A 12,231-nucleotide genomic window follows, 5' to 3' on the forward strand; every position below is an offset into this window, starting at 1 on the left:
CAGAAATCTTTGTAGACATATAGATGGAGAAAAACTGGAAGGAACAATAATTTTTTTGTTAACTTTCCTTGACATTGTAATGAAAAAAAAATCATTTTTCCTGAGTACTAGTTTCCACTGTACATTTTCAGTAGTTTCAAAATAAATGATACACAGTGTGGACTTTTCAATGATAAAGACAAAAAAGTTAAGTCTGTGCTGAAGTTAAGTTTTAAGTTTTGGGGACATATTGCAATAATGTAACGTTCTGCATATTTCTGCTGATGTATACAAAAGTGATTCCAATTGTCTTTATGAAGAAATGTCAAAAGTGTCTAATGTCACAAAATATTATACTTTGTGTGAGGTCTGTTATGAAGAGATTTCCTTACAGAACAGTAAAGTGCTAAATTAAGCTAATTTGCTGATGATTAAGAAGAGGAGCTAAGTCTCATGTTTTATTTTCAAAGTTAATAAATAACATGACTTCCTCCCAGGCAAAGGTCTTATGCTTTATAACAAGTCACTATGTTATCTGATTTTTAGTTGTCTTATATTTTTCTTCTTCTTTCTGCATCACTTAAGGCTGTAATACGCTATTTAACTAATTTATCTCTTTTGAAATCTAAATTGTAGCTCCTTTTGCATTTTATTAAATAAAAAAAAGGGCTAAACAGTAGATACTGTGATTAATGTTCCAATTGTGCTTAATCTTTTATAGCATGTAGTTGTACCATGGCATATGATATAAAAAGTCAGTGATATCTGAACTGTAATTAAAGTGCTGAAAGTCATCTTTGGGCAGAGGTGTTTCTTTTGAAGGTCTAGAGACAGGCGGTCACTAAGCTGTCCTTTTTTATTCTTGTAACTGAACTATACGTTAACCCCCTGACACTTGAAAACAGCTTATTTTAGATTGAAAAAATTTAGATTTAAAGAAAAAAATTCAGAGTATTAATCTGATGGAATCTTGTCTAGTCCATAATCCATTTCATACGTTTCAGTAAGCCAGAACTGTGTCACAGTGGTCTCATTGCCCAAAAAAACGATCTGGACTAATGTTGTTATACTGTGTTGCATTGCATTTTAGCACATTCACGTACTGCAAAAATTGAATTTGTGTCCTTCACAATAATTGTAGAGATGATTGCATTTATTTTTTTCCCCCAGGAATTCTGGAAAAAGGCTCATAAAGTCTTTGAAATTTATACTTGTTAGTGCTTAAGAAGACAAGCTAAGAGATTCAAATGTTCATTAAAAATTAAGATATGACCAAAAACTTATAGTTACATGATATATCAAGAGAACCAAAAAAGTATATATATATTTTTTTTTCTTCTGGAATGAAAACTGTTGACTGGAAGAGTTATTCTTGTATCTTCCTATTTCTCTCCCAGCTGAACTGTGGAAAGACAGTATGTGGACAGTTCTTTTCTACTGTAGATCTACATTTACCAATTTGATTGTCCCTGTTCATTGGAGAGGAGTTGGATTAGATGAACATGAAAGATCCCTTCCATCTCGAAGGATTCTATGATTTAGGATATGATCTTTTTATTACTAGAAATCTGAGGAGCAGCTTATCTTCCTCTTCTGTAACTGTCTTTTAGAGTGACTTTCTCTTTTCTAATATACAGTTTGTGGTTTGTTTGTTTGTTTGTTTGTTTGTTTGTTTTTTGCATGTAGAGTATGCAAAGTCTTTCAATCAAAGCTTTAAACCACAGTTATATTGATTAATTTATGCTAGCTTATTAAAACTGCATTTTTTTTGAAAGGGGGGGAAGTCTGTGAATAACTTCCAGAATAAACACCTGGTTTCAAGGCCACAAAGCTATGGTATCAGGGTCATTCACTGCTGGGCCTATTAATTCTGTGTGCTTTTAAAGCAGAATGGTTTGAAATTCATACTATCATGAAAAGAAATAGAAAAAATATTATTCATAGTGTTTTGATTCTTCTTTTACAATCCTTCAGTTAAGAGCTTTTTCAGAAAACTAGAGGGAAGGAGCCCTGTTCTCTTGAATAATTTGCAGCATACAGGTTGTAATAAAAATGTGGAAAGTGAGATATTGGTAGAACAGCTAGTAGAATTTAGGAATCCTGATTTTTTTTTTTTTTCCTTTTTTTTTTTTTCTTTCCCCTGGAATTGAGATGATGACCTTGCATTTATCTAGTTGTTTTTCTTAGTTTCTTCCAGTTATTCAAATGTTTTATAAATCCATATGTCTTCAGAAAGTCACATCCAAGTAATTTTTCAGTAAGTATTCTGAGGCATTTATACCAAATACACAAATTCCTTTTCTTGGCTGTTATTAAATGCCATTAACAAGCAGTACATCTGGTTTCAGTAATACCTGTAAAGTTAACATTTGCGTGTTTTTGTTCGTGTATATTTACATAGTGTATACAAGAGCTTTATAATTAAACGTATGCTTAATTCACCTCATTCACCCACTAGGAAGGAGCATTCCAGAGACAATGATACATTCTCTAGCTTAAAATGATTTTCTTCCTCAATTATAGGCTTCAGAAAGTCTTAGCTGAAAATTTAGATTCGATAAAAACACTGATGAGAAAGGGTGAAATGAAAGAAAACTTCTCCCCAATGCAAAGTCAACTTCTAAATGAAAAAAGCCTTGATAAAATATTCCATCAAACACTGCATTTTCCTTCTTTGAACTTGTTGATACACCAGCTTCCAGACAGAAGTTCCCACAAATGGGAACAAGCCTGCTGCATAAGACTGGAGATAGTCAATTTAAGTCTGCCTCAGAAATAAAAGAAGTTTTCCAATGGGAAATGACACCAGTCGTGTTATGGTGCAACTATATGGTTTGTGGGGAGGTAGATGTGAAACCTTTTATGATTATGAAGAATAGATTTTTAGATTGCAAGGATTGTGGAGAATAGATTTTTAGAGAGGAAGGACAAAAGGAAATATTTCTGATCAATTTGTCTGTGAAGGACTTATTTGAGGTAATATTTATTTCCAATCACACTTCATTCTTGATGTAGAAATTCCTCACTGCGAAAGTATCAACAGCTAATTACTGCTATTATGGAATCAAGCATGTCCTTCATTTGTAGGCTACATTCAGCAAGTATTAGGTTTCTAGCACTGGTGGGATACTTTTTGCTTTCTTTCTTTTGATCATCAGAAATGTTAGAGATCAAGTCAATGATAAAATGATCAGTGAATAATACAATCTATTGCAATAAAATAGGCATCAAATATCATGTGAAGTAGCAGTGGTTTATAATGAGAGTTTATTCTCTAATTTTTTTTTAAATCACAGCCATAAATATATAAATTAAGCTAGATATTTTAAAAACTTTAATGAGAAGGCCCAAGCAGGGATAAATCACTGTAGAAAATGACCGAACATAAAATGGGTAGTGGAATTCAAAAAAATTTTGGTTTACATTTGTCTCATGATTTTTTTTACATCTCATCTTTACTTGCTGTAGACTACAACATTCAAAATTAACATCTAAAGACGGTATTTTTAAAGGAGCTAAACCTAGAGTGAATCTTTAGGCTTTTAGACTAATTTTCCACTTCCCCTTTCCTCTTCAGAAATGTAGGCTTGAATGTCTTAATATTAGCTTTGATATTTATGGATATAAAAAACTTCCATGTTACACAATGAAACCACTGCGCTGTGAAGCTACATTTTACACAAAATGTTCTTATTGCAGTTAAAAAAAAAAAAAAGTAACAGTAATGTGTTTTTATCTGGAGTGACTTGTAGACATACATAAATCAAAGACATTATAAAATCAAATACTTGAAATGTATCATCCATGAAATTAGTATTTTTGAAACTGTTTTATGGATGCATTAGCTCTAAAAGGTTTTCTGCAATAGAAAACTGGGTATTTTCAATAAAGATATCTCTAATTTTTCATTAGTTTTCTATTACTGACGATAAAAATTGTTGTATTTTCTAAAGCTGAATCTAACTGCACAGCAGTCATTTCCAATACATATCATCAGTACTTTGTGTTATTATTATTTATCCCCCTTTAGTTACAGAATCTTCTTTCTCACTATGAAGTAATATGTAAAGGTGTAGCATCTGTAGTGCTGTCCGCCTACTTCAGCTTTCTTTTAAAATTAATAGTTCTCAGTTGCAGAGCTTTGCTTTGTAGAACATCGGATATATCCAAGTGGCCTCATGCATGAACCAGGGACAGAACACATTCATTCCAGTCTGTCTCTAAGGCTTTGCTATTCATGTAGCCTTGGTTATTATAGTTTTATCTATCTATACTCCCCAGTGAATTCATGCAGCATTTCTCAGAGGTACAGAGGAAGTATTGCTGTTCACGTTTCTTAGATGGGAATTGAAGCATAACAAAATAAGTGATGTATTTGGAAAATAATTTAATTTTTCTTTTTTTCTTTTGCATCATATGATTTTCAATATTTAGATCTCTGAAGTGAAGATTTAAATAAAAACCTTTGGCTTTGAAGTTGAGCAACACAGGAACTGATGTGTCTGCTGGCCCCAGTTATGTTGATGAAAACTTGCGGTTACAATTAGCTCAGCTCCCTTCATCAGCCACTCCCTTCCCAAGAGGAGGTGTGTCATCAGTACACTCAATTTCTGTGGTCTGCTCAACAGCACTGGGGCTTGAGCTGCCATGGCCTTAAGACTGTAGATAATGGCTTTCCAGACCCTATATTTCACTATAGTCTTTTATTATTATTATTATTATTATTTTATTATTATTATTATTATTTATTTACACCATTCTCTTTTTGATGGACTGAGATTTCTCTTTTTAGTGGAGCTTAGCTTCTCTTTTCCCGATTTCCAAATATTTTCATGACATCCAGCTATTGAGAATTTGATTGAAATACTGCTTACTGTAGTGCACAGGTGATTATTAGGAAGGTGGTCTTCTAAATTTCTTAGACCTTGCAGTGCTGGGCAAAATAACATATATCTGGCTCAAACAATCTGATAAGAAGTATCTTCCCAAGACTGAATAGGAAGGCTGTAGTATCGTATTTCAGGTTGGTCTTCTCTGGGACTTCGCCTTACTCCCTGTATGGGAACTGTTGAGTCAAGGCCTGAACCACTGATTGATCATCTGTGGGAAGGACTGACTCAGCTGTGGGAGCACAGGTAAGGGCAATTCAGCTGTGTGACACAGAAGGGGCAGAGCCAGACTTAGACCCCATTTAAGGGTTGACTGCCACTGGGAAAGGATTTCTTTCTGGAGATCTCTCCTTTGTGGAGTCTTTCCTGTGAACCTAGATCCTCAGATACAGCTGAGCGTTCCTCTCCTGTATGTTTCTTTTCCCCATTTTCATCACAGTAATCTTTCCAGTTGTAACACTCCCATTTTGTGCATCTGTGCCAGGGACATTCATTGTGTGTAGATTGACAACTACCATACATTATTTTATTTATTGTGAGAAAAGAGATCTGCAAGATGGGATACTGAAGATAAATTACTTTTTTCCACTAAACCCCGACAACTTGAGTCCCAGATCAGTCTCTAAAATTTGCAGGTATTTGCTCCTTTGTTGTATAATTCAGTTTTGCTATCTCTGTCTATCAGAAGCAAATTATAAAGATATTCATTAAAAATAGTGTGCAAATGGGAAAACATAGATGTTGCTTGAAATGTAGTCAATAATATTTCTACTCTGAATCTCCATATCTTCTTTGATGTTAAAAAAGAAAGTAAATTGAAGTTGGATTAAAATGTCAAATGTTTATTATGTTTCTGATATTATAATTTTTCTTGAAAACAAACCAAAAAGTTATATATTAATTTATTGTATAGTTGTTATATATTAAAGAAATGATAAATACTTAGTTAAATTACAATTTGTTTCATGCAATTACAATAATTAACAGTAAGTAATTAATAGTTATCTTTTTGGGGAGACTTTTGGAAAAGAATTTGCATTTTTGACATCTTTATGTATGTTCAATTTTACACTACACTACAAACTCACTTTTATCTGCAACAGTTAATTTTCATTCTGATTACAGTTAACTTACTTTCTAGTAAAAATAAGAAGGGGGAAAATATTTACTACCCTGAGATGCTCTAATGCATGTCTGATACAGGCAGAACCCAGAGGGAAATGATTGCTGGAGAGTTACATTAGCTTAGCAGTGTAAAACAGAGCGGGGGGTCTATAGCTCACATACTTTCCCTACACCTGTGTTTCGTGTTTGGAAAGTATGTGAGTTATAGACCTCCTGCTCTGTTTTTACTGTCACTAATAACAAAGATTCCAAAGCACTCAGTTCTTCTTCATGAATTTCATTGAAGTATGAGAATTCTCAAAATCAGATTTTAAATGTTCTATCCTTATCCCTATGTCTAAGCCTTAAATCAATGAAATAATCACATTCTGAACAATTTATAGAGTGTATTGATAATTAAACCAGGCATATATTTTTCTCTGCAGAAGTTAATCTATTTTTATATTAATTAAAATTAATTAACATAAATATTAAATAAAACCAAAGACCCTATTTATGCAATATAAAGCCAATTATCAATATCAGTAAGGAAATACCAAGGGCTTATATGGCATATTTAAGAAAAGGAAACATCATCAATTTCAGTGCCTTACATTTGGGAGAATTAATATAAATGAAGCAATGTGTTGTTATCTTTCATAGTTGAGAATTAAGTTTTTCTAGTTGCATTTTTAATTATATATCCTCTTTCAAGCCATAACATGAGAATCCAGACTCTGCTGGAGATCAGTCTGGAGCATGAGCTGTTAGTAGATAAAGCTATGGGATGTATCATCCCTGAAACAAAGCATTAACTTTTGTATTTGTGTGTGCGTATTTATTCTCACAGACACTATAACTTCTGGTAGCAACACTGAATCTATTCTTATAAGTCCATTCAAAAATAAAAGCAGAGGGAGGGTTGAGGAAATCCGGTACCTACAAGCCTAGCAAGCTATTTATATAGGTCATGTCATTGAGAGACTTGTATTTGAATATTAAGTATGTGTTAAATTAAAATAAGTGCTTAAAAGAAGTTCCTTCCTAAAGAGGAAAACGTCATTGCAAAAAAGGAAATTGAAGTGAGTGAGAAACAGCTTTAAAATACATATCTGAGGGAGCTCTAAATTTATGTGAGCAAATTAAAATAGTAAAGTAGATTACTGTGGAGAGGAGATGGGAAGCTAAGAGTAAGCTGCTGGAATTAGTGGAAAAGGTTTAATACAGGTATGGAAAAAAAAAATACAGCAAAAACTATGTTTCTGCCTTAAGATTTACCACATAATCAAAAGAGAAATGGGACTTCTTTGAGGATCGCTGCAGTACATTGACAAAACACTTAAAAGGTATAATTAGAAAGACACTAGCAGTATCATTTCAGTTGATTTGAAGAGACAAAATAGCAGTATAAGCAAATTCTGTAAAGATGAAAACATTGCACAATATAAAGTAAAACAAGTATATTGATGTTAAATTAGTAATAAAATTACTGCAAATTACAGTTATCTCAGTGATTTTGAAGATAAAGCTTTCAAACACCAGCAAACTGTAAGTGGAAAATGCTTTGGAGAATGAAATGATCAAAAGTAGGATAAGGACAGTTCAAGATGGTAACACTGCTCTGTTAGACAGCAGATTGAGAGTTCAGCTCTCAGGATTTCACCTACTAACAGATGCAGTGTTTTGTTCTTTTTCACGGATATGACAATATTATTGTTTTAGAATCTCAGCGTGCTGATTGCTGGACTGATGAGGATTAGTCAAGTTGGCTAGGACTATGAGTTGTACTCATTTAACCCCACTGAAGTTTTGTCTAGCTCATAAGTCTTGATGTTCCAGGAGGATCTGAACTTGGTCCCTGCATGGTGTAGAATCATTGATGCACTTAGGATGAGCTCATATTGCAGCTGGCAAACTGATACTAGCTTTCAGATCCAGGGCTTAAGGCATAAGCTTAATAGGCCTCTACCTTACTTACATGTCAAACACAGAATTCACTAACAACACCAACAGTTACTTCAGAAATATAGTAAACATTTTAACACAAGCTCTCATCTATATAATCTGAGAAAGAACATGTGAAAGGGTGTTCTTACCTACCATCCCACAGTGTTACTTTAAACTCAGGCAGAAGTAATCATTTTATAGGTATTTGATATTTGTCCCCTTGAAAAGAATGGATAGAATGAAGGAAAATTAAGTTTAATGAAAGAATGGGAAACAAATAATATTCAAATTCTCTGAGAACTGCACAATGTTTTGGTTTCACCTTAGGGTTCTATCTTGTTTAATTAAGTAGAAATTTAAATTGACAGAAAAAGGGTTCACAGGCAAGTCTAGAGCAAAATGTCTGCATCTTCTGCTACATTGGAGATGACCTGAACAGTAGTACCAAACAGCTCTGCTTTTCTCTCATGCCTAAAGCAGAGGAAAAGTGTAAGAAAGAAGGAGTTGTCTATTAATTTTTCAAAAATGCTGGAAGCCTGCTGCTTCTCAAACTTCAATATTTCAAAGGACCAAGAAGAGCTTCTGACTCAAGACTCAATGAAAAACAAAGTTAAATCTGCAATGGGATTTAACCGAGAAAATTTGGGTTCTTAATCTTGCTTAATCAGAATGGGAGAGCTCTCCATAGTGGGATGGAAATATAATATTGGAATTCATATAGATAAAAAAATTATGTCAGTTCCTGTATAAACAAGTCAGTCATGTAGTATTAGACATATTGAAGAATACAGGAGGAATGTACTGAAAAAAAAATCCTCATGTAATAATTAATAGAAGAATCTTAGGGCATTACTTTTGTGAAATAATCATTCTTTAAAAAGATGCCAAAAACTTCACATGATCTATATGAATAAAATAGATTTATTGAGCAGATGATGATGAGTACTGCCAACAGGAAATAGCAGCGAGTAAGAATTAAACCAAGTTGTTTTTTTTTTTAAATTATTGTGCTATAGAGTTTTAAATTTCCAGCATTTTCGAGTTGTACTGAAATCAGTTTTCCAGATTTGCAAGGTAGGGAGTGGGGGTAATACTGCATGTTTTGTTTTATACATAAGATTAAAACCTTTGTGCACATAAAAGATGAAGTTTTTTTTGTTGTTGTTTTGTTTTAAAGATCCAAAGATAGCACAATTTTATTTTGAATTTTCTTCTTTCTAACCAATGAATCTTGAAGAGTTTCACAGATGGCAGTACAAGGAGTCTATTCAGTCAACTGATATGGAAATAATATTTTCCAGTTCTTAAGATGGTCTATCAAAAATAATTTACCTATTTAAAACTTTAAAAGCTATTTAGGTTTAAATGAACATAAATAAAATTAGCCCAAGTGGAATTTTGCCTGGGGCATTCTGGCTTAAGCAAATAAGAAAATTGAATGAGATTTTCTGTACTTTGTTTATGCATGTTACCTTTTCTTCTATCAGTGGATACTGCTATAAAGAGTCTGATTCTTCTTGACTCTCGATCATCTGATAAAATCCCCCTCCAACTCCTCTTCCCCAAGCTGAACAGTCCCAGTTCTCCTAGCATCACTTCCTGTATCACTTGTTCCAGTCTTTTAATCCCCTTTGTGACCCTTTCCTGGACCTGCCTCAAAAGTCCATGTTTGTATTGTACTGCAGAGTCCAGATCTGGTTAGAATATTCCAGATGTCTCTCCATGGCTGAGCAGAGGGAAAAGGTCATCTCCCTTGACCTGCTGGCAACACTATTTCACACGTTGCACAGGATGCTATTGATCTTACTTACCTCAACTCCATGTTGTGGTCAATTGCTCATCCACCAGGACCCTCAGATCTGCTAGGAAGCATCACTTTCCATACTGTTGGCCCTCAGTGTGTACTGGTGTGGGGTGTTGTTTCCCCTGGGTGCATGACTTGGCCATTTCTGTTACTGAGATTCCTGTCTGTTCATTGCTTCTGCCTTTTGAGGTTCCTCTGGTCTATCAGTCACTTCTATATCTTCTCCAAGCCTATCCATCACCTAGGTCATTTATAAAGGTGTTAGACTGTGCTGGCCCTGGTATCAGGGCGTATGCTTCTGTCCTCGTGGTTGATATCACTGTGTTCCTGAGACAAAGGTGTCATTAGGGTGCTTTCAATGTCCAATACTTGCATTGTTTTTTCTAATATTTTTTTTCTTGGTTACTGCATTTATCTAGTGATGGACACTATACAGTCACAGTTATGTAAATCTATCACAGTTTCAAGTTTTGGGAGAAAATACAGTAACGATATCTCTTTAGGAATAGTGTCACAAGTATCAAGTACTGCATTACCTTATGGGAGCCCTGTATGATAGTTGGTTTTTTAAAAATATTTGCATCAAGTTTAAAAAGATTTTCATTTTAATATGCCAGCTATGAAGACAATTGTCTTCGGAAAGAAAAATATTATAATCAGTCTCTATTTATTAAATAGCTCATTTTGTGTTTCACTGGTGCTTTTTTCAAGAGACTGAAAAAACAATAGTAAAGTTGACTGGATAATTTTGAAACTCAAATTTCAACTAAATTGTCTAAATAGAATTGAGTTAATCATATTTTTGATTCAAGTGCCTCTTTGACTTTTACTTCCTCATTTAGAATCAGGAAATTTACTTTCCTTTCTGTCTTGAGTTTTGGAAAGTAAAATGTATTACATTACTATAGTCTATGAACAAAGCTTTGCAATGTGGAGAAAGCATATAATCACCTATGATAAATACAAATTTCTGTGACAGCTTGTGGATCTTCCATAATAAAGTTTGTTCGATGCCATCAAAGCCAAAGTGATAGAAAGAAATAACATCTTTAAGAAAATGATTATAGAGTGATCACATTTTCCAAGAAATTAAGATACAGCTGAAAAAATACTGTGTTTTTTATTTTACTAAACTTTTATTAGCTTTTTTTTAATTAGTTAGCATTTTTCAAAAATGCAGTGATGTTATACTTCTTATAGAAATCCCTCTCTCATTGATTATTCTTTGAAAACGTTTATACACTTTCTTAATTTGTGGGCCTGATGCTATGCTACTGAAATAATTGATTTGACTTCAGGGATTAAAAATGTTACCTTATGAGAGAAAGCATTCCTACTGAGACTTTTGATTAGTAGAGAGACAGGCTAGTAACTTACTAAGAGCTCTTTAAAGTATACTGGCAGAGAGCACATTTGCTGTAGTTTTGATGATATGGTGGTGATGATTTAGAATGCATTTCCCATGGAAGTGATATTTGGCACGCAGTGGTGACATAAATCACAATTAGTTTGTGACATCTCTTAACCTGCAACTTTTTTTGAGTCATGATAAATTTTGTGATTAGAGCTTAACATTCTGTGAGCTAGAACCCAAGGCTGATTGACTGCCTGAGATCATCATAAAAATAAACAACCAGTCTTTATCTTGAACTCTTAAAAAAAATTACTGCAGCAGATTCAATGGCCAATAATCTTTAATAGTTATGATTAAATAGCAGCCATTACAGAATTCATTAAATGCCTGTCTGATACAGTATTCAGAGGCAATTGTAACATGTATGAAACCAGAAGGCACCTGAAAAGCAAATGAAACTGAAACAAACCAAACTAAAAGTTTTCGTTTGTTTCAATCTGAAATAGAATATACATAGTTTGGAAACCAGTCAGTCCCTTTGTAATTATGTATTATGATGTTTTAATTTGCTGTTTTTCCTAGAATTTCTATCATAGATAAGCTGGACATAAGCAAATAATAATGTCTGTGTATTACTGTAAATTTGTAAGCAAAACCACACCTCTTAAGTACATCTGCTGTTATCGATATTTCTATGTGAGCTGTGTATTGACCAATACAGGAAATAAGTACAATTTTCAGAAGTTTTGAAAAGGATTTATAGGCCTTACAGATCTTTTGATATTTTTGAAGGGATTTATTGTAGCCACATTTGCATTCTGATAGATCTAGACATCCTAACCTGCACAGATCCGTGCCTCATCTCACTTGGCTCTCACTCTAGCCTTCACTTCACTCTGTACCAGAGTGGCACATAGCCTTGCTGAGTTCTTTTACTACCTGAAATTTGTATTAAAAGACCAATAAAGCATGCCCCAGAGTATCTTAATACTATTGCCATATGGCTCTTCAAGCATCAATTAATTTATTTAAACTATCTTTTTAAAACAATTGTTCAGTTTTTCTCTTAAGATTACTTTCTACTACATAAAATAAAAATCATCACAGTGATAAAAGAATAGGATGGGAAATATTCTTTTTTACCACTACATTTT

This window comes from Meleagris gallopavo, chromosome 3, assembly GCF_905368555.1.
Source record: "Meleagris gallopavo chromosome 3, MGAL_WU_HG_1.1, whole genome shotgun sequence".
Taxonomy (NCBI): Eukaryota; Metazoa; Chordata; class Aves; order Galliformes; family Phasianidae; genus Meleagris; species Meleagris gallopavo.